Here is a 24018-nt window from a genome sequence, read left to right as displayed (position 1 = left end):
CTAATACTGCAGCTGGAAGATGATTCAACGTCATCCAGCGCAAGAGGTTAAGGGACGAAGCTTCTATTTTGTTTTTTTTTTTCTCGAAAGATGAAATACTTCGTCTTCGGTTCTTTCAGTAAGGTGAAATTGAAATTGGAAAATCTGTTTCTTGCTTATTTCTTTGTAGCATTTAATTCCTCAGTTTTTTAAAATCAACTGATCTCCTATCACTGACATCTCTTAACACTGCAGCTGGAAGATGACTCAACGTCATCCACGTCACTCCAGCGCAAAAGGTTTAGATATTAACGGTAGTCCATAGTTAAATCAACGTCCAGCGCATCCTCTTTTTTGCCCATGTTACGGCAGCACGTGAACGCAAAAAACTGGTTTATCATGCATACAACGGCAACGAATAATCAAACATCTGGCGACCGGAGGCGAACGTTGCGAATACGTCCCTGACCCTTACCTGATTGACTTTTTTTCACCCGGTGGGGCCTACCAAGCCAGATTTCATCCCGTCCCACCGAAGATTCCCTTCGAAACGTGCAACCTGCCGTTTGCCTGCGGCCTCTCTGCTGGATCTCTCCAGCATCTGGCGGTCCCTCTTTCTCTCTCTCTCTCTCTCTCTCTATGTCTCTCTTCTTTTCACTCTGTCTCTTTCTGCTTCTCTCTCTCTCTCTCTTTCTCTCTTTCTTCTCTCTTTTTCTATTTCGAAGTCACTCTATTTCTATCTCACGCTCGGTCTAACGTTTACGATACAACAACGTGTGTCTCTCTTTCCTTGCTGTTGCAGCGAGCATGGAAGGGGCCAGAGGCCGAAGGAGAAGGAGAAGAACCAGTTGTGAACCAGAACCGTCGGTCCTCAGAATCTCCCAGTCACCTCTTCGAGTCTGTACGGGGACCAGCGCGTGGATTTGTCCCGATCGTGTACACCTCGACGTTTTCCCGCTACCGGCGCGCAGCAACGATCGCGCCGATCGATCGATCGCCTACCCAGGATGACGAGGGGGACGCAAGTCGAGGACGCGGACGATTGACAGGTCGGTGAGTCGATTTTCGCGGCTGCGCGCGCGACGGAAACCGGTCGGCGAGCTTGCTGGTTTCACTGCGGCGCGGAGCGGCCATCCCGAACTGACATTGCCGCGGAAAGAAAGAAAGAAAGAAAGAAAGAAAACGAGAGAAAGAAAAGAAACGAACCGGTATCGAGCAACCGGTAACCGAATTTCGCCGTGCAGTCGCCTCTATCGATTGGTCGTTCGATCGACAGTGAGTGATAGATGATATTCGCGATTGCTTCCCTTTCATGGTTCCCCTTTTCAATGCCTGATGGCTTTCAGCGACCGCCGCGCAGTGGGAACAGCGTTCTTTGAACGATTTGCAAGCGCCATGTTTGTTTTTATGCCACAAACGAGAATACACTTCTGTATCTATCGAAAATTATTGCCTGTTTATTGAAACGGAGGATTTCAGATTGTAGTTTCACACTGATGAGAGGGTGGTATTTGTTTTATCTGTTCGAAGAGACATTGAGTTTCTTTCTTTTTCTTTTTCTTTTTTTTTTTTTTTTTTGNTTTTTTTTTTTTTTTTTTTTTTTGAAACGAAGATTTCGACGTATGGTTCGTTTGATCAATTGAGTCACACCGGCCAACTTGATAAATTAAAAATTAGAGGGAACACGACGATGTTGCGAGTATTATATATATAACGATCGTTCCGAGTCTTCTCGGAAGGTTCAATTAATTTTATCATCCGTCGTGTCGAGAGCTAAAATCCATGAATGAAAACTCCATCCGCCGATCGATCGTTTTGTTACGACGTCGCGGTACAGAGGTGCTAATTGCGATTGATCCGGCGCTACGAGACAGAAATTCAATCTGGAAACCGCGTAGGTGACTTTCCATCCGTCATCCGAAGGACAATAACGCGAAGAAGCGTGGGGCCATATTAAAATTCATTGTAACACGACGTGACACGCCATAAATGTCGCACGGAGTTAAAACAAATGTTAACAGAATTAACAATTAAAAAAAATGTTAACTCATACAGAAACCGAAAGGGGGACATACAGGATGTACGATCGATCGATTTGTCTGGTTATTCAACGTTTACTTACGAGCGATCCAAGGCCCGATGATGCATTCATTAATGCGTCTTTGAACGCATAAATTGCGACAATGCATAGGTTATTGAGAATAATTATTTCATGCGTGCCGTATACGCACGTTTCACGTGTCAGAAAAGAGGAGTCAATAACCTAGGGCTTAGGTTACGTGCTCGAAGTTATAAATTTTTTAAACTTGCATTCGATTCTTGCATGGGACGAGGTATGAAATGTAGCAAAATCTGAAGTATGTATATACTATACGTATGTGGACGAAAATATTCGGACACTCGATGAAAAATTATCATGACAGTTACATAACAATCCAGTTGGTATTATTTTAGAACAAGGCCTTCACTTTGACAAGCCTACGTTAAGTTTTTTTTCAACGATATATTTTAATAATGCAGCAAGGATATATTTTTGTTCTCGAAAATTGTAAGAATTCAAATATCTCTGGAAACTTAAAAAATTTTTTCCATGACTGAATCTACCGTGATCTTGAATTTTATGAAACGAACTTTGAACATTAGGGTTAAATGGCAAAACGTTGAATTTCTTGAATTTTTAAAGTTTAACTTTGATGTCCAAGATTCGATAAAAAATGGCGGAAAATCGTGTAACAAATTTGACAAATCTTACACAGCAATATGTATAACAAATTTAGTCACACTTTTACAATTTTCGATGATGAAAAAGTACCCTAGCTTTTTCCACCTGTTGCGTGTTGTAGAAACATCTTTGGACAAATAGGACTCGAGAATGTTGGTAAACTAGTGGTTTCATTTAAAGTAACTGAATTAATGTACACATTTTTTGTCACAGAGTTTAAACAGAATTTAAATCAGTATTTTTTTCATCAACTACTTTTATTCACCTCTACATGTAAAACAGATGGAATTTGTTAAGAAATAGAAAACATACATGTCACCAATTAAAATTAAATTCTCACTTTTTGTCATTATAATTAAAGAAGGTGATATTTTCAATAATTGGAGTCAATTTCTAGAAAATTTCTATAACTGATAGTTAATAGAATTTTCTTTCTTTTTTCAATAAATCATTCGCAATCATCGTGCAGAGCATGAACCCTTATATTATCCATACATGTTATCAATTAAAATTAAATTCTCACTTCTTGTCATTATAATTAAAGAAGATAGTATTTTCAATAATTGGAGTCAATTTTTAGAAAATTTCTATAACTGATACTTAATAGAATTTTCTCCCTTTTATATTCTTATATTATCGTTGCGTTATATTTTTTGGCTGCCAGAATCTTTGTTAAATCAGAGTTAAAAATCTTCCACAGTCTAAAGTATTCACAGGATATTAACTCGACACTCGGTTTTGTTCTCAACTCTACATGGAGAACAAGTTTTTGGATACACGATACAGGTTTCTCGGCGACGAATATCGGTGGTGAATACCAATTTTGTAAGAATCGGCAGTTTCTTCCGAGTTTAAACGGTGATCTAACGAACGGATCGAGCACGCTCGATCACGAAGCTTGACGCTTTTTGCCGGTTGCTCAAACTACACCCACGCCGTCGTCTACGATTTGCATATCACGTTCTGCTATTCCTTCGTGTTTACGAGCGATCCGATCGCTGCTTACATTCCGCACGCGCATAATCTCCTGCTTGTGGAAACAAGTGGACTTCGGTTACGTGGAAATAGCAACGATAAGACACGCTGCCTTTTGTCGTTACTGCACGCATCAAACGTGTACTGATTAACAGGGCTCGAGATTCTTGTTTTCAATTCATTCCCGAGATAAGGCGAAACGAAAAACGCTATTTGAAAACAATTTGCGCGGATAACATCGTCTAGTTTGTTACATTATTTATTTATTTCTTTTAGATGCGAACTTAGGAGAAAGAGGGAAATAATTTGCATCATTACAAACACTATTCATTAAGATCAAATTAATTACACATTTTACAAATTAGTGCAAATTGACTTATTTTCTTTCGAATCTGAGCTCATTTGTTCGCGAGATAACGTAAAGCAAAACTATCGCGAGGCCATTTGAAAATAATTTGCGCGGATAGCATCGTCTAATTTGTTACATTATTTATTTATTTCTTTTAGATGCGAACATAGAGGAGAAAGAGAGAAATAATTTTCCTTGATTACGAACACTATTACGCATTTTACAAATTAGTGCAAATTGACTTATTTTTTTTCGAATCTGAACTCACTTATTCGCGAGATAACGTAAAGCAAAACTATCGCGAGGCCATTTGAAAATAATTTGCGCGGATAACATCGCCATAGTTTATTTCTTTAGATGTGAACTTGGAGAAAAAGAAAAATAATTTCCTTCATTACGAACACTATTCATTAAGATCAAATTAATTACACATTTTACAAATTAATGCAAATTGACTTATTTTCTTTCGAATCTGAACTCACTTGTTCGCGAGATAACGTAAAGCAAACTATCGCGAGGTTATTTGAAAATAATTTGCGCGGATAACATCGCCATAGTTTATTTCTTTAGATGTGAACTTGGAGAAAAAGAAAAATAATTTCCTTCATTACGAACACTATTCATTAAGATCAAATTAATTACACATTTTACAAATTAATGCAAATTGACTTATTTTCTTTCGAATCTGAACTCACTTGTTCGCGAGATAACGTAAAGCAAACTATCGCGAGGTTATTTGAAAATAATTTGCGTGGATAACATCGCCATAGTTTATTTCTTTAGATGTGAACTTGGAGAAAGAGAAAAATAATTTGCTTCATTACGAACACTATTCATTAAGATCAAATTAATTACACATTTTACAAATTAGTGCAAATTGACTTATTTTCTTTCGAATCTGAGTTCATTTGTTCGCGAGATAACGTAAAGCAAAACTATCGCGAGGCCATTTGAAAATAATTTGCGCGGATAACATCGCCATAGTTTATTTCTTTAGATGTGAACTTGGAGAAAAAGAAAAATAATTTCCTTCATTACGAACACTATTCATTAAGATCAAATTAATTACACATTTTACAAATTAATGCAAATTGACTTATTTTCTTTCGAATCTGAACTCACTTGTTCGCGAGATAACGTAAAGCAAACTATCGCGAGGTTATTTGAAAATAATTTGCGTGGATAACATCGCCATAGTTTATTTCTTTAGATGTGAACTTGGAGAAAAAGAAAAATAATTTGTTTGACTACGAACACCATTCATTGAGATCAAATTAATTTATTTATTTTTTTTCGAGTCCAGACTCATTTATTCACCAACATGTGAGAAAAAGAAGGCAAGCTTAATAATAATCGTGACAGCCAAGACAACACTTTCGTCACATGTGTGCAAAATGTAAAATACTTTATTGTGCGAATTGAACATCATAAACGCGGTATATCTGTTTTATTTTTCAAGCACGACCACGTCTTGTCAAACAGATTAGTAATTGGTATTTATTTATGGATACTGGCACATTAAGAGTGATGATATTTGAGAGAGATAAGTGCAAAACTGTTCTAAATAAATACGAAATAATCTGCTTATATGTCTCTCGATGAACTATCAAATATAGGTTAATCAACAATTTACAGCAAGCACGAAGAATTATATATATATATATTTATCAAGACAAACAAATTCATGGAATTCAATGTTTTGCACGGCGTGAAACACTGTTATTAAACAAATAAATAAAGTAAATAGTAATGCAGAAACGTGTTTGCGTATACATCGCCTACGCGCGAACGTGCCAATGTCTTCAATAAACACGTCCACGAATAATTTCAGAGAGATAATCGCGTTAGAAAATTTCAAATCTCCATGAAAGAGACAAAACGCACATCCGGCGTAGATCGTTAGCGCTGGTAGATAAAAGATTTACAAAGCACCTTGCTTTTTAATTTTAGAAAAAGAAGAAAAAAAAAAAAGAAAAGAATCTCGCAAACCAAATCAAAAATCAAACAAACCAAAAAAAAAAAAAATATTATGTGTCACAGAGTTAAACGTGTTTAATCCAAAACCTCCCTAAATCAATTTCCTATCGCATCGGAAGTTTCCCTATATTACCCTGGCCATGGTAATCGCATTTCCTCTTCGCTTTTTAATCGAATCATCCTCACTCTCCAACAAACCAAAATTTCCTAAATCAATTTCCTCTCTCGCGCCAAAAGTTTGCTTCCGATACTCTGGCTCTGGTTCCGGAATCCCATTCATCCGTGACATTCACCCGATTATTTATCACGCACGATCGCCACTGCGAATTGACACGTCGCGGTTCCCTTTAAACCCGCAACGACAGACGCGGCGATATTTATAATACACGCTCGACGACGAACAGCCACATTCTCATCTCGCGATTTATCTCGCGCGGCGATTTCTTTCGATGCATATAAGGACGCGTGCCTGTTAGCATCGCGACAAACTCCTCTCGCGTTCCTTTTTTTTCTCTTCTCTCCGCCGTGCCAGGCCAGTTATGCCCTCGAGCGTGCACAGATCCCTTCGGTGCCCGTAATTAACGCTGCCGAAGTTTTATCGAGTTATCTCTGATAATCGTTCGGCCATCAACCAGGCAGCCATTAGCGTCTATATTCTGCCGGATACGCGTAATTTCAATGTTTTTAGCAGTCAGAGAGAAAAAGAGAGAAAGAGAAAGAGAAAGAGTAACCTCTTGCGCTGGCAAATAGGTCGCGGACCATAACGAGTGACCGAACCGTATACAATAATTTGTCGCTTTCTTTTTCTTTTGAACTCGCCGGTACGATATCACTGGATAGAAATTATCGAGCAGTAATAAATTTATCATTTATTTTTCCTATTTTGTTTTAATTAAGTATACTTAAAACTGAGAAAATATCACAATTTTGGAACAAAAAAAATTCTCGACGTGCGTGGCACGTCATTCCAGCGCAAGAGGTTAGCCACTTGCGCTGGCAACTGATTGCGGACCATAACGAGTGACCAAACCGTATACAATAATTCGTCGCTATCTTATTGAACTCGTCGATATCATATGATATCACTGGATAGAGATTATTGACAAGTAATAAATTTATTATTTGTTTTGCTTAAGTATACTTAAAACTGAAGAAATATTACAATTTTGGAACAAAAAAAAATTCTCGACGTGCTAGCGCAAGAGATTAACTATCTGCGCTGGCAGCTGATTGCGGACCATAACGAGTGACCGAACCGTATACAATAATCCGTCGCTTTTTTTTCTTTTGAACTCGTCGGTATGACATCACTGGATAGAAATGGTTAAGAAGTAACAAACTTCAGTTGAGGGGGCAGGATAATTTGACGGGCCTAAAAATTACGAATACTTTGGAGTAATTTTGGTTAGTAAAACAAAAGCACATATTTGACATGAGCTTTTGTGGTTTATTTTAACACATTATGAACTATAAAAAGCAACATTAAAAGAGAAAAATAGAGGGCTCTTGTTTAACTTTTTAACGGCATCCTTTTACGATAACTTTTTTTTTACATTGCCTATAGGTGTGCATGATTCCAGCGAAACAGGATTAGTTGCAACAAAAAGGCGAAAATAGTTCAAAAGTGAACAATATCCTCTAGGGATTGACGATCCAACATTTTGATTTTTGTGGAAATTATGAAAATACCAGCTATTTGTTTCTGATGTATCGAATTTATGCCAAAAATTTCTACGTTTTTTCGAAATTGTTAAAAATTAAAAAATGTCCGATCGTCAATCCCTAGTAAATGTTACACTAACGATACGTACCAAGTTTCACAGTAATGGGTTGATTAGATTCCAAGATATCTTGCACACCGTTTCTAAAAACCTAGTTCCGAGAGAAACGCGTTTCAAAACTTCATTTTTCATATCATTTACATACTTTTTTTACTTATATATCGCGACTCGCGGTTCTTACAAATCACAACTAAATTGAATCCAAGTCCCCTAATATTCGATTCACCAAAAGTAATATTTGAATCACACGATTTACACTTTATAATACTGCCTAAAGTTGTAAACAGTGATAGAAATTCAATTATTCTGTATAATTGATTTTATTATTATATAAATTTATTTTTTATTATTGTATATTACGATTTTTTATTACTATTTACGATTTTTTATTATTATTTGTTATTATTTATTACGATTTATTATTATACCCTAAGATAAGTCGTTTTAAAGACTAGGACCTTTTGTATCTTATTTCTAAGACCTCAAACTACTATTTAAAACAAAACAAAACAAAAAAAAGTCGATTTTTCGAAAATTTCAAACTGTCCTGACCCCTTAAATATACATAAAAATGAGAAAATGTTGCAATCTGGGACAAAAACTTCTCGACGTGCGTGGCATGTCATTTCAAGAGGTTAATCCTTCATCGTTCTTCCTCTTAATTGAAGTTCCCTTGTCACGCGAACTCGTCGAAACAACAGCATCCACAGTCCTCAGGGAAACGAGCCTCGTTTTTGCTAAAGGAGACCTCAAACATGTCTGGCGCGCGAAAGTTGGGCAACGGGCGGTGTTGCTTCTCTTTTTTTGGCAGTAAGTAATTATTTTCGCAGCGTAATCACGCCCGGAGAGTTTGGCAATCGGTGTCAGGTGTGGAAGTTGGTGGAATTCTCTTGTGCGTCTTCTGGCAACGTTCAGCAATCTGGTAAAAGATTACTCTCCCGAAAATTGGAACCGGTTCGTGTGAAATTCACAGGGGACGAGAATCGTGGACAGTTGGTTCGACATTCGTGCGATTCGAATACCGATGAGTTCGGTAATAAGGGGCTGGAAATTGTTGAACGTTACTTCACACTGCTTGTATTCGTTTATGCACAGCGTATAATGTCACGTACGTGTTCAACCGATTTACATACATTCAAGCCTGAAATTGGGACATTCCTCGAATCGCAACGTTTTAATTATTTGAGGAATTCGGTGACTTTTTGTCAATTTTATGATATGAACGACAATTCTTGTAATTTACTCTCGCCCATTCAAATATACAAACAGCGACTGCTAATGGATACATTAATTGATGTTTATCGTGCATCGTCGATGAGTATACACAAGTGAATTTTTATCTTAATTCGTCGAGAGAGAAGAATCCTTATTCCGGTCCCCGACGTGCTGTTCGAGTGCATGTGCGTCCACAAGCATCGTTGCACATGTGCACACGTTACGTAACTATTTGTAATAGCCGTTTTGTTTGACTTGCAACAAAGGGGGGGTATTTAGCGCATGTACGTTCTAGTCGCTTCTATGCTAATCCGCGCGCATTTTTATCTCTGATGTCAATTGGCGTGATGTTAACATTTTTCGCGTCGAATGGAAGCTAATACACTGTGCTACCAACAATTAACACTGATGTATCGTTTCACGTAAAAAGCATAAGTCGCATGTCTTATAAACTTACTGAAGTCTCATCGACACTGACTGATATTTAAAATTTAAATCTAAATTTCCGAAATTCTCGAGATTTTCTTCTTCTTCTTCTATGTTTCTTTAATGTCGCATCGACATTAGAGCGAGGTGCCATTAGATACGTGTGTAGTAGTTTATGTTTTTTGAGATATTTTAATACTCTTTGTATGTCATTTTGAGAAGTCAGGCTTATGTTTGCGTTGATATTTCTGTCTTTGGATTTCTGTGGTGTGACATTCGTGCAGTATGTCGGGTTATTGCAATGAGTGCAGGTGGGTGGTGTAGTTTTTTTTGACTTTGTGTTCATGTGTCAGCTTGGTATGACCGATTCTCAGGCGTATGATAATTATATATCTTTCTTTCCTCTTGTTAAGGTTTGATGTTTGCTGGTGAAAGTCTTGGATACTTTTGTGTAGTTGGGTGCTCTTAGTTGTTTTCCATGTATTGTTCCATTCATTCTTTTGCTATTTTTTTGCAATGGATTATTTGGTCGTCGCAGGGGATTGGAAGATGATTGCGATTGTTAGTAAGTGAGGGAACTGTGGCTCCTTTTGCTGCTGCGTCGGCTTTTTCATTTCCTTCTATTCCTTGATGTGCTGGAATCCAGATGACTGTGGCGTTTGTGTTAGGTTGGTTGTGGTTTAGTTCTTGGATGGTGGATATTAGTTGGTTTTCTTGATCATATGGCTTCGTTAGGGATTTTGGAGTCGGTGTATATGACGATCTGGGCTTCGTTATTTATTTAATGGCTTCCAGGATGGCATAAGTTTTGGCTGTGAAGATAGATGAGGAAGAAGGGGGATTTTGTGTTTTTTTAGCTTTTTCTGTGATAATGGCGTATCCAGCTCCAGTGTCCATTTTTGACCCATCAGTGTAAATCTTGCTGTGTTGAGAGTAGTTGTTATTTAGTTCTAGGAATCGAGTTGTGTGGTCATTTGGGCTGAGGATTTTTTTGGGGAGTTCGGCAACATTGGTATTTGTTGGGATTGCTTTTATTGTCCATGGAGGGATTTGTGGTGGTTTACGTTCAATGATGGGGTGGATTTTGAAAGGTGGTAGATTGAAGGATTTTAGTAAGTCTGACATAGAAAGGGAAGGGAATTTTGGGTTTATTGATGTAGAAAGCTTTATATCTATTGGAGAAGATGTTGTTATAGGAAGGATTATTTGGAGTGGATGAGACTTTTTTAGTGCGTGTTTAAGAGTTAGGAACTTCCTTCTGGATTCAAGTGCCATTTCTAAAATTCTAAATTTCTAAATATAAATAATTTAAAACTTTAGAAATTCTAGAATTTCTAAAATTCTAAATTTCTGAATATAAATAACTTAAAAATTTTAGTATTAAAATTTAGCAAAATACAATAATATAGAATAGTGAAATATGAATTAACTACCAAAGTGGTGAAAAATGACTAATTTATAATTTCTCTAACGAAATTGTGTTTATGACATATTTTTAAATGTTCAAGTGATTTTTGATAAATAATAAGATACACCGATAAAAGCTTGTGTTCTTTATTGTATTATTAACTTTTCCTTGCATCATGCACTTTAATTTCTTTGCTACGAATATAACACTTTAGTAGTCGATAAGTTCTAGTGTTAATAAAATGATAAAATAAAAAAAAAATAAAATATAAATGATGTAAAATTTAAAAAAAAAATAGAAATATTTGTAACAGTATGAGTATATTAGAAGTACAACTACTGAACTCACGTCTATCTAAAAAGCTGTACTTCTGCTCGAGTCCTCGAATGTTTTATGCGTCGTTCCCATTCTTATCTCGAGAGGCAAGGAAAGTTAAAACGTCTTAAGTAAAAATGGAGTCTTCTCCTACTTTCTAAAAATTTAAAAACAGATCCGAAGGAATGAACGGGCTTGAGTAAAAAAAATTACGTCGAAAGGAAATTATATAAATCGCCGCGGAAGGGAAACAAGCGACAATTAAACTGAGCCAGAAACGAACCTAACCCAAATGAAACGACAAGCTTAAATAAAAAGTTACGTCGAAAGAAAAGCGAAGTCGCAAGCGGAAAGGAGATAGTTCGGCTGTAACGAGAGAAGACGTGGGAAGAACGAGCAGAATAAGCAGACAATAAGCGCTGAAACACAGGCGAAACCCTTTACATGGCCGAAACTTGACGCGAAATTAACCGCGCAGATGAAATAAGAGAGAAACGAAAGTTCTCTCCTCTCTCTCTCTTTCTCTCTTTCTCTTTCTCTCTCTCGTTAATTACCAGCCGAGACAGCGGCGTTGCTAGCTTGTAACCGCTTCCAACTGTAACTCAACTTATTCATTACCTTTCATCGATCGTCTCTTCAGGCGAACGAAATCCTTATTTGGCGGAATGCCTCTGAAGCTCGTTAAACCGACCGTAGAAAGTTCATCGAATGCAACGACGAACTCGTGGCGAGCGAACGTTATCGATAACTCGATAGCAATTTTCCAGGTTTGCTCCCGTGACATTTTAACTTCGTATTCAATTTTCCACAATTCCCATGTTACGTGCGTACACATGTTTGTTTGGAACTTTCGACGTGTCTGATGACAAATCCGATGGATATTAGCATTTGCGAATCTAGAAGATAGTTCAAACATTTCAATCGGAATTATCAGAAAATCACGAAATATGCAATAATATGTAAATTAAAAAAATATTCATGGACGTACGGATATTTCATTTTGAATATAAAAGAGGAAATCAAAGTGGAACTTTGAGTAAATTTTTTTAATCTAATCAATAAGAAATTTTCGATACTTTCTGTGTGGATAGAAGAACTGAAACAACGATGAGAAATTATCGATATTTGTTGTAACTTCGTGAAAAGACACACAGGATCGAATGACAAATATTCAAACAAATCCATCGTCTAGCCTCGATATTCAAAGTTCAATAAAATAATGAAGAAAAAGTCGTACAGCAAGTTTTAGGGAGGCATTGTAAAAAGAAAACTTCAAAACCGCGATGAGTCCAGTCGCGAAAAAATTTTTAAGGACATTTGAATTTTAACAATTTTCAAGAGTCCAAATATTCCCATTCGTTACACAGTAAAATAAAACCATCTTCGAAAAAAAAAGAAAACGGATTCAGATGTGTCAAAATAATTATTATAATTTTCAAACAAAAAATTCTCGACGTGCGTGGCAACTGGTTGGCGCGGACCATAACGAGTGACCGTATACAATAATTCGTCGCTTTCTTTTTCCTTTGAACTCGTCGGTATGATATCACTGGATAGAAATTATTGAGAAGTAATAAATTTATCATTTATTTTGCTTATTTTGTTTTACTTAAGTATACTTAAAACTGAGAATATATTATAATTTTGGAACTAAACAATTCTCGACGAGCGTGGCACGTCATTCCAGCGCAAGAAGTTAACCCCTTTCGCTAGCAACTGGTTGGCGCGGACCATAACGAGTGACCGTATACAATAATTCGTCGCTTCCTTTTTCCTTTGAACTCGTCGGTATGATATCACTGGATAGAAATTATCGAGAAGTAATAAATTTATCATTTATTTTGCTTATTTTGTTTTACTTAAGTATACTTAAAACTGAAGAAATATTACAATTTTGGAACAAAAAGATTCTCGACGTGCGTGGCACGTCATTCTAGCGCAAGAGGTTAACTACTTGCGCTGGCAACTGACTGCGGACCTTAACGAGTGACCGGACCGTATACAATAATTCGTCGCTATCTTTTTAAACTCGTCGATATCACATGATATCACTGGAAATTATTGAGAAGTAATAAATTTATCATTTATTTCGCCTATTTTGTTTTACTTAAGTATACTTAAAACTGAGAAAATATTATAATTTCGGAACAAAAAGATTCTCGACGAGCGTGGCACGTCATTCCAGCGCAAGAGGTTAACCCCTTTCGCTAGCAACTGGTTGGCGCGGACCATAACGAGTGACCGTATACAATAATTCGTCGCTTCCTTTTTCCTTTGAACTCGTCGATATGATATCACTGGAAGAAGAAATTATCAAGAAGTAATAAACTTATCATATATTTAAATGTAACCCAGGCGAAATAAATTTGAAACTGAGAAGATGTTGCAATTTGGGTCAGAAAATTCATGACGTACGTGGCACGTACGTCATTCCAGCGCAAAAGGTTAATATGTAGTGGGGGGGATCGCTCCACGAATGTTTGTGTCATTTCGCGAAAACGAAGCCGGCTTTCCTCGCTGAAATCGGGAAACGACTACGAACCCCCGACTACGAACCTTTCGCTCGATGGAAAGCGAGTTTCGCGTAAGATTTGTTCGCCAGTATTTGCCAAAGTTCTGTTTAACGAGCTAGTTTACTATTTGTAGAAACGAACGCATAATTGCGGAGGAGATTTCAGCGTTTCATTTCCATTTGCAGAACTTAACTTGGAGAACGGGGAATTTCTCTCTCTCTCTCTCTCTCTCTCTCTCTCTCTCTCTCTCTCTCTTCCGCTCTCATTGCAATTTCCGATTAATAATAATTCCCACTGGCAAAAAATTAATATTGCAACGGAGATGATTAATTAGATTCTTCTTCAGTTTGTTTGGCACGATAATTGGAAAATTAATATGTTATATGACGTGGTTTATAATCAAGGGAATTAATTCAAATGTGTCGTCTGAATTTTCTCGTGACCTCGTTTGACGCAATATCATTCGCTCTTCGTTTGAGACTTAAATTAATTACGATAATTAAATTTCTGTTATTATTTCTGTTATTTCTGTTATTCAGCAAAACATGACCAATCTAGAAAAAGAAAAACAAAAAAAAAAAAAAAAATAGAGGAGAAATGGGTCACAGAAACTGCAAAATATTATTCTTCTGAAAGAATTTTCTTTGAAATACAATTACATTTCATAGAAAAAGTAATATGCACATTTCATCGTATATTGTAGAGTTGGTAATTGCTAAAGATTTGAATTAAATATACGAAAGCAGCAAAACAGTATAATATGTGACAGTATAATATCCGTGGCCATTTCATCGAGATGCAATGTAACTCTGTACAGTTTTATCTAAAGCAAATTTCTTTAATCTTACGTTAAATTATACAAGACGAATCTATCTGTCGAAGCTGATCTAAATCTGCCAATTTTTTTACACACTAGACAAAAGCTTCAAGTGAATTAATTTTTAAAGTATTCTAAAGAAGAGTCGTGATAACAGACATACACAATTTTTGGAAAATCGGCCTCGTAGCACCAGAGCATAAAGATTGTATCGAAGGAATTAGTTTATAATACAACACAAACTTTATTCGTGTATTTTATAAAAAAATCACTAAAATACACAACGTTGCAAATCTGCAAGCAGAATTATATTCTAAAGAATTATAAATTGTATCGATATCATTTTCTGCTGGACTCTTTTCGACATTTAATTCGCAGCCAACCGACAGTTCAACTTTCAACGAAAGATGAATCTGTAGCGTTCGTACACACATGTGTATATTTATCTCATCAAGCCAGTGATTACATCGTTCTTACGGATTTGTTCAATTGATGCGATTTTATGGACGCATCCAACGACCTTGACATTATTCCCTCCGCGACGGTTGTAAGTACGGAGTATAATAATCGCCAGTGAGACGATCGCTGTTAGGCTTTTGATAGCTGATGGGAATAACTCGGCGGTGCACGGTGCACGACACGTGTAAATGTCGTCATCGAGCAAACGTAATCGCCTTGAAATACGCTCCGCGAATACGTAATCCGCTCACGGCTACATTTAACATCGTTATTCGCCTGATACGCGTCCATTTTTAATTAACCAGAACGTTACGTTTGCCGCTCGACTGCAGCCAACAATGACGCTGTTCGATTCAAACGACTCTGTAATTTGTCTCTCTTTCAAACGCGAGCGACGCGAAGTGGCTTTAAAACGGAAACAAAGGCAATCTTAAAACTTCAAAAGAGAAAAGAAAGGAGGGATTATATCCATTTAGCTTTCTCGTTTGAAACGAAAATTTTCACATTTTCTGACGACGCGCAAAGTACTTTTTTAAATGGCAGCGTCGCAGAAAATCGAGAAACGAGAAGCTTTCAACTCAACGTGTCGAAAATTAGGAGCGAAAGAGCAACAACAGGAGGGAAAATTAGAATGATGTCGGCACGGGTTGGGTAATATCATTTAATACGATATATTTCACTCCGCGCCCCGGTGTCTACGTCACGATCCCGAGTTCGCTGGAGGGGAAACATAATTTCCACGTATGTCGCAACTTATTGATCGCGACACGATAATTAATGCGCGAAAATAACGTTAGTTATGTAGTAATACGATAATAATCAAGAATAAATCAAAAGGGTGGTATACAAGTAGAAATTAATCGACCTCTGCAAGTAGAAGTTAATTAACTCCGGCCGAGTAAACAACAATTTTACGCATGCACGTACGGTCTTGAAATCCTCGATAAATGTTCCCCGCGTTCTACTTTACAATGCTGACAATCGCTGCACCGTGTTTCCGGCGTTGAAACAACTTTATTTTAAAATATTAAACGGTTTTTTTAACAACGTCGACAAGGAGATTCAAAGTGAAATTCTCGAAACGAGAGAGAGAGAGAGAGAGAGAGAGACGGCCACTCGTTGCAAAGATGAATCCTTTGAAACGATCCGGAAGTCGTATAAATTTCTCCTGTCTTATTACCTCATGTCGCAGCATGCTCTCTCGAGAAAATATACACTTATATATATATATATATATATGCATATATATCCGCGAGGCATGCAATCCCAATCATCGGTAAACAGTCAGATGCGTTTCCCGTGTTCGTTTTGTCCAACAAAAGAAAAAAGAGAGAGAGAGGAAAAAAGGCGGATTGATGCGTGTACTCTATTTGTCAATACTAAGGAATAAAACGTCCGTCATGGAAACGTTATATTTGTAGAGACTTCATTTATCAAAATTCGATCTCCCTGCTCTTTGAAGATTTTCTTCCTTTGAAATGAATCGTTACGCGTCAAGTGTAGTATGCGGTGCATATAGTGAAGAGCATAACGTCGAATAAATAATTAATAATTTGAACTGTTACAACTTCGCAAGAAAACAAACAAGAGAAATCGTATATGCATTTGATTTCATTCGAAAGCGTGAAACCTCCACCGACACTTCCGAGTTCATTCTCACTTTATTTTCTTTTTCTTTTTGTCAAAAATGATTTTACGTTGTGTAATGTTTTTTTTTTTTTTTTTTTGTCGAAAACGTTATGTGATTTTTCTTACGCGATTGTAACTAGACGGTAGATTTCTGTGCATTTTGAAATTTCTAAGAACTAAACTTGAAATTGCTAACTCCAAAATAAATTGAATTTTGAATGAACTAAACTTGAAATTCCTAACTCCAAAAATTCCTAACTTGACATGCTGAGTGTACCATAAATCATAAATAGTATATATAGTACCGTAAGCCTCAAAAAATAGTTTTGTATGTTTCATACACTGTAACAGTAGGTAACGGTACAAACCTAAAAGCGTAGAATATGAAATATTCACATTGAACACACATATTCACGCTGAATAGTTTAATATATATATATAAAATAGAAGTACCCATAAGTAATATCGTTCTTTGCAAATTTATTAAACAATGTCATCTAGTGACTTAAAAAAATTTAAATAAAATAAAATTTTGTACAGTATCAAAAAAACGACATTACTTATGGATACTCTCAGTATATATTCTATATATAAAATTGACGTTATTCCATATAAAAAATTGAAGATCACCTTCAGCTCTCAAAAAACAGCATGACTAGAAAAAATTGTTGCGCACCATTACGTTGTATACAAAAAGACAGTACAATTTTGTCCTCTTTTATTTTTCTACAGTTGATCAGCCAAGAAAAACGCTGAATAATAAATCCGTGAACGCTACTGTACATTACTATAAACACTCCACTCTAGACGACGTTTTACACATTACGTTTCACACATAAACTTATTTCATTTTTTATTTTCCATAAATGCATAGAAATCTGCAATCCAGTTACAACAATTGAAATTGTCGACAATTTTATTCAATTGAGTTATTCTCTTCACTGTAAAAATTGAGAGATTCTTATGTATTCTTATTATTATTTTTGACACGTTGTTTGAATTGCATGCAACGATAACCCGCGGGGTGGAAAGTAAGATAATGATTGAATCGAGAATTAAAGGGCGAGAAGTATGAAAATCATTGGATCGAAAGTCTAACCACAGAGATCCGCGGATAGGTAATAAGCCAGACGAAATAAATTATAGTTTGTTCAGCTGGCTCTTTCGATCGAGTTTTTTCGTCCTCGTCGCGCACATGCTTGGTAATTACTCGAACGATAATCGTGCCCGGCGAATCAACCGGCATGCTGATGCACTCCCGGTATGCGATCTTTTTTTCATTAAATTAGCAACACTCGCGAGCGCGTGCTCCATTATGAACCGGCTCGTGGCTTTTCCTCTGCGAAAATCACGTATCTGGGTAATTATACGAGATGAGGGAAATACATAGCGCTAGAGCACGGAGTTATTCAATTACTTCCTACATAACACGTGTTTATGGAAAATTTATGGCTTTCGTATTATTTTATTTCGATACTGAATCTCATTTTTATAATGTAACGTTCTAAATTTCATTTTCTTTTTTTTTTTTTTGTAACTTAAAATTTTATCTTTATCATGTAATATTGTAAATTTTAATTTTATTTACAGCTTTCGTATTACAATACGAAACGAATTTCATTTTTATAATGTAACGTTCTAAATTTCATTTTTTTTTTTTTTTTTGGTAACATAAAATTTTATCTTTATGATGTAATATTCTAAATTTTAATTTTACTTACGGGTTTCGTATTACGATACGAAGTGAATCTCATTTTTATAATGTAACGTTCTAAATTCCATTTTTTTTTCTTTGTAACATAAAATATTATCTTCATGATGTAATATTCTAAATTTTAATTTTATTTACGGCTTTCGTATTACGATACGAAGTGAATTTCATTTTTGTAATGTAGCATTCTAAATTTCATTTTTTTTTTTTTTTTTTTCTTGTAACATAAAATTTTATCTTTATGATGTAACATTCTAAATTTTAATTTTATTAACGTAACCAAACCTGTTGCTGTTGTCCGACGATAATAACTCAACGATATCGATCGAGAACAGAGAACACTCCTCCTCCGACGTTTATATGTCTAGTTAAATTATCTAGATATTCGATTAAATAATTTCCGATTGTAAAATGGAATTTTTCCCTGCCAATTAATTAATAATACACAATTCCACTTTCGTATTACGTACTTTTACAATTATGAAGAAATAATTTCATGTCGCAACGCGTGTGCTGCAATTAAAATCAACAATCGGTAATATCCGATTGTTACGAACGTGAAAAGAAGAGAAAATAAAAGGCGACCTATACAACGGCGAAACAGTCTGTGAAAAGAGGAATAATAATGTCTTACAACATCGAGACGCTCGTACCTTTTCAAAATAACAGTGTGTACATGGAAGTGATGTAAGCAGCATCGATATAAATTCGATTACCTTATCTCAAAACACACACACACGCGCGCACACACATACACACATATACGTACGATAAATTCAACTTGGTGCGTGAATAAATCGAGTTTATCCAAGTTAAAGGCAGCTTTTATCGCCGGATGAGTATGACAATTTACACAGGAGAAGACAAGATCCGTTTGTTGGCATAAACATTCGCGAAACACGCTAACTCGAGGGCGAAATAGTAGAGTTCGTGCGAGGAACTCGCATTAATCATCGGCCGTTCGTGCACATCGTGTTCAACCTAGACGATCGACGATCCACTATGGTATTTACGGTAGAGCTAACGAATCATCGATCATTAATATCACTGAGATTAAAGGATTTGGAATTGTTTCGGGTGAGCAGCCGAATTTTTAATCGATCTTCCAAAGTTTGGGAATTTTTTGAGATTAATATCGACGTGGATTTAATTTTTTTTTTTTTTCTCTCTCTGTGGTATTGAGAAATTTGTAACAAGTGAATTTTCGATATTTCGATATTTCGATATTTTATCTATATATATCTATTATATATATATAATATCGAAAATTTGTAAATATATATATATATTTGTAATATAGAATACACAATACAATAGTAATAGAACACATATATATATATTTGTAAATATTGTGTGTATTCTATTACATGTATATATGTTCTATTACTATTGTATTGTGTATTCTATATTACAAATATATATATATATATTTACAAATTTTCGATATATATATATTTGTAAATATTATGTGTATTCTCTACTTTTTTTGCATTTTTAAATCCCCCCTGTAAATGTATACGAAACTTTCTCTGTGATTTGTTTGTGATTTGTTAAAAAAATGACAAAGCAATCTTCAGTACAATTTTTTTTAAGATAAATACATTTGTTGATAAATGATTTCAACGATTGTTAATATCACTGGAAGTAATTATAAAGATTTAAATTGATTAATTCAAGCTAAGTTAAAGCTTGTGAATTTTTTTAAGTAGAGACATTAATATTTCCTTTTTTTATATAGAACTTGCTAATTACGAGTAGTAGGAAAGTTTGAAATATAATTGAAGAAGTATCGGGGCAAGTGGTCGACGCAGCGAAATCTCACTCGACATTGACAACTGATTTCGAATCACCGTCTAATAAATAATTTATTCACGTGCACTCGACCGTGGCGGAATATTTTAAGCGCCGAGTTCTGACAAAATAGAATAATCGATAGTATAAGCCAGATATCGGCTATAAAAATCTACATTCGCCAGGAATATTCATTTCACGTTCTAAAATATATTATCCACCTGACTCACTCGCCGTGACATTAAATGGCCAGAAGCGAAATGAATTGATAAAAATATCACGACGACGTAGCAATTTCTATTCTAATTAAGTTTTTATCTAGCCAGAGTTACTCACACATCGAGAACTAACACACAAAAAAAAAAAAAAAGAAAAAGGAAATAAAACCAAGAATCAAGAAGTAATATCATGAATTTCATTTTCTCTCCCAGTTAGAGTGGATTTTTATCTTTCAAGGATTCACACGTACATACGTGTGTCTCTTTTCGAATACCTTACATCATCGTCAAAATTACCTAATACGACTCGCAAGAAGAAAGCGGGCCTTGACGATGAATTTATAAGCTCCATTTTCCCTCTCGTTTTTTGCGCGCTGGAATCGTCAATAAAATCGCGCGATTAAATTATACGGAACGCGTCCCACGCGTTCACGTGAATCACGGAATATAATTATCTGTGACACGTCAATCTCATGTTACCCGCAAAAATGACGCCTCGTTGGCTCGATACGTGGATTCATACGGTCGGACAAATTCATTTGATATTTAATCATACAGCTAGTCGAGAGAGAGAGAGAGAGAGAGAGAGAGAGAGAGAGAGAGAGCGTTTCTCGAAAACTGGGATGGATTTTAAATCGATCAATACAACCTGTCGCGTCGACTCGAAATTCCCACGGAAACCGTGTAACGCATTTTATTTAAAAAAAAAAAAAAAAAAGAGAGAGAGAAAAATCAACCTCGTGCCTAGGGGCTCCAAGTGTATATATACATACGCAGCACGCTAGAAAATCAACCGTATTTTTTTAGCTGAATTCGAGTTTGACCCCGACGGTGAGTCCCAGTTTTTCCCTTGTTCAACGACGTAGAGATATAAATCACCGTTTTTTTAATTGGAGGACCGCCTCCCTCACAATGCAACACCAACAAGGCTGAATGCACCTTTTAACGCCTGCTTTGTTATTGTAATCCGGGACCTTGATCCGTGATAAACGGTACGCCAAAATAGAATACGCCAAAGAAAAAGGAGATTACGTATCCATTATCCTGTAACATAATTCCGTCGGTACAAACGGATTTTTTTAGACTTCCTTTCTTTCCTTACAACTGAGGCGATGAGAAGGCAGCTTTTAGATTAGTTTTATATGAAACGAAATGAAAAATAAAAATACTCCATCCGATTTAGACTCATTCCGATTTAATTTTCGTAAACTTCATTTAATTGGAGCTACCTGTTTTTTTTTTTTTTTTTTTTTTTTTACAAGTGGAGGATCACTATTTTGCAAAGAGTGGAGCTAGCTGCCTTCTTTCAACTGCTTAGAAAACAACTTTCAAAGGCAACCTTGGTCTGCGCAACCTTCATCAAAAATGATTTCGGCAATGATGAATTCCATAAATCTTGCAACACACGAGCATTTACTGTCACAGCTACAAAAGTTATTATCAAACCTGCCTAATTATCGACGGTAATGTAACTCATAATATAACAGTAATTCGTTTCTCGAAAATTGCTGGAAAATGGGTGTCGAAAAGCTCTTCAATTGGAGGCAGAGAGATATGAAGGTTGGAGAAGATTGGGGAAGAAAATAGAATTATGAAATTAGGTCTAATAAAAGGGAGGGAAAGAATCGTGAGGGGGAATAGAAAAGATTGTATTTGTACAGTTAACGATAGAGATAAAGAAGATAGAGGAAAGAAGAATATGGAAAGCAGAAATGCAAATAAAATTAATTTATAATTTACGGTTCCATGATTATAAATTTGGAAACTGAAAAACGAGAAATGAGGGGAAATGAGTGTACTTAATTGAATTAAACGGACGAATGCTTGTTCATTCTCTATTTTGATTAAATTCCTCGATTTGTATCACTTATTACTTTGAACGAGTGCAATTAATAAGCGCGAATTTTCTCCAAATGAGGAGGCGAGTTCGTTTGAATGCAATATTACGTGTCTGTTAATAATAAAGGAATATAATGAAAGTCGAATGCAATTAATGTAGTATAGTTAAATGTAGAAAAGTAGAAAAAAGTGTAGTTAAATATAAAGAAGATAGGAAAAATATAGTTAAATATAAAGAAAATAGAAAAAATATGGTTAAGTATAAAGAAAATAGAAAAAATATGGTTAAATATAAAGAAAATAGAAAAAATATAGTTAAATATAAATTAAATAGTTAAAAATATAGTTAAATATAAAGAAAATAGAAAAAAATATGGTTAAATGTAAAGAAAATGGAAAAAAATATGATTAAATATAAAGAAAATATAGTTAAATATAAAGAAAATATAGTTAAATATAAAGAAAATAGAAAAAATATAGTTGAATATAAATTAAATAGTTAAAAATATAGTTAAATATAAAGAAAATAGAAAAAAATATGGTTAAATGTAAAGAAAATGGAAAAAAATATAGTTAAATATAAAGAAAATAGAAAAAATATAGTTAAATATAAAGAAAATAGAAAAAATATAGTTAAATATAAGGAAAATAGAAAAAATATAGTTAAATACAAAGAAAATAGAAAAAATATAGTTAAATATAGAGAAAATAGAAAAAAATATAGTCAAATATAAAGAAAATAGAAAAAAATACAATTAATCTATCTAGAGCTTGCTGGATATATATTTCGAAGAAGTCCACGTGCAAATGCGTTAGGTGTTCGACAAATCCGAAGGGAAGGTTTATCGAATCGCGGTCTCACCTTGAGCCGGCGATTTAGGCACGCTTGTAGAAAATACGCGTGTCATTTGGAATTCCTTGGTACGCGACCGAGAAAATCGTCTTCAAGGATCGCCGTTACGCGTGCTCCTCGTGTCAGCGTTATTTATACCGTCGTCACGCCTCGATTTTCATTCCACGATCCTTCCTTCGATCCTCTCTCCTCTCTCTCTCTCTCTCTCTCTCTCTTTCTCTCTCCATTCCTCTAACAATGAGTCTGTGTGTACGTGCTGTGTTAAGGCTGCGTCCTTACCGACGCAGAGGGAACTTCTTGCTGAGGTTCCAATGTTTCTCTGAGAAAGTTGTTGATTGTTTCTTCAATCAGCGTTCCGTTCCGATGTCGAGCTTCTCGGAAGCCAAATTGATCAACAGCACTGTTTATTAACCTCGTTACGCAAATACGCGATTGATATCCAATTCTGAAGAAATGGATAATTTCCATAAATTCATTCGCCTCGACAGAATGGAATAAATAATAGCGAGTCGTTAGGTAAATTTAAATGTTCATTTCGAATCATAAATCAATTTATAAAGTTAATTAATATCCTCCAACGACTCGTTATAATAATATTTCTTCCTGCGATCCTCATTCGTTCAATTTTTATTTTATTAAAATTCCTTATGTTTTTGTTGTCTTAGGCACAGTTTAATCGTCGTTGTGTATAGTGTGGCTCTGGTATTATCACACTGAAAACTAAACAACGATTTTCCATGAACAGATTACGACATAAAACACAGCAAGGACACGCAGCTGACCAGACGACGAAATTATATTTCAACGACGGCGTGCCCCTTCTTTCTCTCTCGCGAGATTCTCACGAACGATCTAATGGAATCTGCAAACGATCGAAGTGACGTATATGGAGACCGTTGTTCACGCGAAATGATCCCCGGTTGCTGGTCTTTAAAGCTCTCTTAAAGGAATATGCCTGTATGATCGCGAACCGGGTCGAGCGGTTATTCATGTCACACATGCGTGTGCGTAATGTGCATGGGCGAACGAGAAAGGCTGATA

General features: G+C 35.6%; 1 protein-coding gene across 3 annotated transcripts in view; it reads left to right on the top strand.

The window, feature by feature from the left end:
- The first annotated feature begins 847 nt into the window (after positions 1-847).
- Positions 848-24018, top strand: part of LOC122533580 (KN motif and ankyrin repeat domain-containing protein 2) — an 82185-nt gene continuing 59014 nt past the window's right edge. Inside the window, exon 1 of one of the 3 annotated variants that reach the window (XM_043663439.1) lies at positions 848-1028. The gene's annotated coding sequence lies outside the window, so the exon portion shown is untranslated. Of the gene's footprint in view, positions 1029-19274; positions 19354-24018 lie in introns of those variants that run through there. The other 2 variants (XM_043663442.1, XM_043663440.1) reach the window with 2 other exon arrangements.

Source organism: Frieseomelitta varia, unplaced genomic scaffold (genome assembly GCF_011392965.1).
Source record: "Frieseomelitta varia isolate USP_RPSP 00005682 unplaced genomic scaffold, Fvar_1.2 scaffold_54, whole genome shotgun sequence".
Classification (NCBI taxonomy): domain Eukaryota; kingdom Metazoa; phylum Arthropoda; class Insecta; order Hymenoptera; family Apidae; genus Frieseomelitta; species Frieseomelitta varia.
This window is presented reverse-complemented; position numbering and strand designations above follow the sequence as displayed.